Source organism: Choloepus didactylus, chromosome 13 (genome assembly GCF_015220235.1).
Source record: "Choloepus didactylus isolate mChoDid1 chromosome 13, mChoDid1.pri, whole genome shotgun sequence".
NCBI classification, from domain to species: domain Eukaryota; kingdom Metazoa; phylum Chordata; class Mammalia; order Pilosa; family Megalonychidae; genus Choloepus; species Choloepus didactylus.
In genome coordinates, this window is record NC_051319.1 from 82,857,916 (window position 1) to 82,862,596 (window position 4,681).

Genomic DNA, 4,681 nt, shown 5'->3' on the forward strand with positions numbered 1-4,681 from the left:
TCATATGCCAATTTTTCATCAGAAACCACGGAAGCAAGAATGCAGTGAGACAAAATACTTAAAGTGCTGAAAGAAAATTGCCATGTGGCAATGGTGGTGGGAAAACTGGATTTCCATATGTAAAAGAATGAAGGCAGACCCCTACCTCACACCATATAAAAAGTCAACTCAAAATGGACCAACAACCTAAATAGAAGAACCAGGACTATAAAACTCCTAGATCAAAACAAGGAAGCATCTTGAGGACCTTGTGTTAGACAGTTGTTCTAAGACTACATCAAAAGCCACAAGCAACAAGAAAAATTAGATAAAGGAGATCTTACCCTAATGAAAAACTTCTGTGCATGAAAGGGCTTTATCATGAAAGTAAAAAGACATCCTAAAGAATAGAAGAAACTATTTGGAAACCACATATCCAATAAGGGTTTACTATCCAGAATTTATAAAGAAATCCTACAACTCAACAATAAAAGGGCAAAAAGCCCAATTAAAAAACAGGCAGAAGACTGGAACAGACATTTCTCTAAAGAAGATATACAAATGGCCAATAAGCACATGAAAAGATGTTAAACATCACTGATCATCAGGAAAATGCAAATCAAACAATAACACCTCATACCCAGTGGGATGGCAATTAAAGAAAACAAGCAGCGTTGGCAAGGATGCCAAGAAATTGGAACCCTTCTACATTAATGTTAGAATTGAAAGCAGGGACTCAACCAGATATTTGTACAGCAGTGTTCATAGTAGCATTATTCACAATAGCCAAAAGGTAGAAGCAATGGATAATAAACTGTGCTATATACTATTCAGCTGTAAAAAGGAATGAAGTTGTGATACATGCTACACCATGGATGAAACTTGAAAACAGCTGGTTGAGTGAAATAAGCCAGACACAAAAGGACAAATATTTTGATTTTCCTTATATGAAATACCCAGAGGCAGATAGTAGATTACAGGTTATTGGTGGTCAGGCAGTGAGGGAAATAGGGAGTTATTGCTTAAGAGATGCAGGTATGAAAAAGTTTGGGTAATGGATATTAGTAACAGTAGCACAATATTATGAATGTGATTTTTATACCAGTGAGTTGTACACTTGAAAATGGCTAAAATAGGAAAATTTGAGTGTTATATATATAGATCTGTATGTATACATATTATCTACAATAAAAAAAAAAATTTTTTTAAATCACCATATCAGAAAATCCTTCCCTGAGCACATTCTCCACATCCTTACCCTCCCCTCTCTTTCTTCAGTGCAATGAATTACTTTACAAATCCATTTGTTTCAGTGGTCTATCTCCCTGGTGAAAATGTGAGCTCCACTCGGGCAGAGATCTTTATTTTGCTCACTGAGTTTCCAGGGTCCAGGATACTTCCTGGCACACAGAAGGCGCTGCTGCAGAAGCAGCCTCCCCTGGGGCTTTTCAGCTGCCTCCCCCATTGTGATTGGGCCCAGAAGGTTCTGACCTCCCTGAAGGGCCCCTATCCCACCCTAACTCTCTGAACACTCGCATGGCTTTTGTTGCTATCAGTTTGTCAGATTCCAAGTTGTCCTCCCGGCCTGAGCTCCAAACCCATGTCTGTCCCCAACTGCCCCACTTGATCTGGATGTCCCACAGCCCAGCGGTCCCCAGGTCCTGTCCAAGATACCTCTCTGCTCTCTCAATCCACACAGTTCCCCTCAGCAGAGGACAAGGGCCTCACCTTTCATCCTAAATCTACCTCCTACCTCAGCCCCCAGCAGCCCTTATCCATCCTTCATTTTGTAGCTAAAGTCATCTTCCTAAAACATATATGACCAAGTCAAGCCCCTGCCCACAGCCCCCCTGCCATGCTGGTAGCTCCAGCGCTGTGATACAGCCACCCGCACCCACACTGCTGCCAGCAGCCCAGGTCCGGGGAGGCTCCCCGGCTCTCACTGTGAGCCCATCACCGAGCCCGGTCTTGCTTCAGACACTTGCCTGCCTGTCATCACCTTTGCCGTATCCTCATACTGACCTCAATACTATTATCTACCAAAAAGGACTAACTTGTTTAATGTAGCCTTCTCCTGAGCAATATCTGTGAAATCGTTTGATGTGCTAATTGCATTTTGTCTAATATACATGAAAATAACATCTTAATACTGTTCATTCATGTATCACCTAAATCATCCCTCCTACCACATTGGGAAACACTAGGCCACACCCGTCCCTTGCTCCAACGTCTCAGCGAGGATGTCACTCTTTACCTCTGCTTCAGATTCAGTCCTGTCTACCCTGCCTGCACTGCCCCGTGGTCCTTCAGGAAGCCGTGCTGGGCTTGCTCAGCCCCATCATCCAGCAGAGGGCCCGGTGCATGCTGGGTAATACTTGTTGAACCATGCAAACCCCTATTGATTTAAGCCAATCTATCAAAAAATATTGGAAGCAGGAAGCAAGCAGCTGTGGAGGCACCAGAGGCCTGGAGAGTCTACGAACAAGGCAGTCCTGAAATTCTCATTCTGCCTCCTCAGAGACTATGATCTAAAGCAGCCCAGCCTGGGCTGAGCAGAAGAGGAGATGACTCGCTGGGTCTGGGCCTGGCCTGCAGGCTCTTATGGGCACGCACTCCTGCCTTTTGCCAGTCCACCAAAAGAACTGCCTTCCTTGTGCATCCTGAAGCTTCTCACTTCTCAGGCAGGACAGACTGACCCCTGCTCTGAGCAGGCTCGGGGACATGCCTCTCAGGGTGGGGGAGAGCACAGTCCCAGCTCCCTCCACTCTCAGGCGTATCAGCAGCCTGGTGCCCAGACCTGCACACCGGGACTCAGAGCTGGCAGCGCCCCCCTTCCCTCCAGCCCTTGCTGGCAGTGCCGCACCTCCTTGAGGATGCTTGGCCCTTGTCCCTGCTAGGCCCTGCAGTGTCTCCCCATGGCTCAGACAGACTCTTCAAAGGTTCCAACTCACCTCTCCAGCCAGAATACTCACTGTCCATCCAAGCTGGGTCACCTACCCACCGAAGGAAAAGAAAACAAGCTGCCATGTGCTGGGCACTCCCAGAGCCCATTCAAGACCCCATTGCATTTTCACAACCAACTGGTGAGGTGTTGCTGCTGTTACCGCCACTACCTGGCAACTGAGGAAACTGACCCAGCCACAACTAGCCAGTGGCCCAGCCCTACCAGTCCGCTTCCAGATCCACTCCCTCAAAGCCCCCTGGTTCTGGCTACTCTTTTGGGCACCATGGAACAGAGCAGGGGCTGGCTGAGGCTGCAGGGTGGCCTGCGGGCCTTGCTCCCTCTACTTCCTCCCAAGGAGGCTCCCTCGAGGAGGAGTAGTCGGCCGGGGACGCCCTCATGCTCTCACCCACCACACCTGCCCCATCCCTGGGTCTGCAACTCGGGACTTGGCTTTCTGTTAGGACGGAGGAACTGTCTAGGCCCCTGGCTAAGGCCACCCTCCTGGCCCACTCAAGGACTTTGCCTTCCAATATTCCCCTCTATTTGCTGCCCCATCAAATACTCCCTCCTGCAGGATCTTTCTCATCAGTATACAAAACATATTTTATATCCCCAGTATTCAAACAACAAAAACAGACAGACAATCCAAAAAACCTCCAGTGAGTCCCTTTCTCCCGTCCCTTCCACAGCACTCCTCAGATGGGCTTTCAAACTCAGTGTCTCCACTTCCCCCAGCTCACACCATCACGTCCCAGGCCTCCCTTGACCCTCTCAGCAGCGCATGATGCCGGTGGCCAATCCCCATCACATCCCTAGATTTCCATGGTTCCCTACCGTTGCTGCTCCTCATCTCCTTTGCTGGCTTTTCCCCTTCTTGACCTGATGTTCAGGGTTCAGCCCTTGCCCCTCTGCTCTTCTCTGTCTACGCCCACCCTGTCAGCCTCGAGGCCAGTGACTCCCAAGCAATAGCATGATGGTAAAAATTAAATAACTGGCTCTCTCGGGTGGGGACAGGGGTGAGGAGGGTGTGTGTGTGTGTACACACATTTGCTTATTATAAAGTTTACTGCTATAAAGGAATGTAGCACACAATTTACAAACAGTAATAATACTGTATTCTTTACTACGCTCTTAACTATCAATTCCACACAGTCAATTGATTCTCACAGAAGGGCTTCACTGATTTTTGCTGAACTCTTGAACCCATAGCCAACCTACAGTTGCAATTGTCAAACAAGTGTAGTTCTGACATGAATGTTGGTTGATATTTTTGTTTACCTTCTGGAGTAAGATTAAAATGAAACAACAAAAACATGTTGGAATTTCACTTGTTTGCTGAATCAGATAATGTTTGTTGAATACTGTAAGACAATTTCTTCAGTCATATGTGCTAGTCACAATATAGCTGCTATAGACATAACATGCTTTCAAGTTTAATCAGAATTATTAACATCTTCTCCATCACTTTAAATCTAGATAATCAACAAAACAATATGTAAAGCCTTGATTTGTAGTATTTCCCAATTTCCATGGTGTAAATATTCCCACCACATCAGATTTCAAGCTACCAACTTGCTGTTCTGGAATGTGTAGTTGGGAGGCAAAGAGCAGGAGCACACCATTGTCACATTTCCACCATCTAGATACAATAGATGTAAATAACCTTAAGAGCATGGATAATAGTAAAATGTGGTAAATTAACTGGAAAGAGATGAGTTTTGAGTATTTATTACCTTTTTAAAATTTTAGTTTTAAATT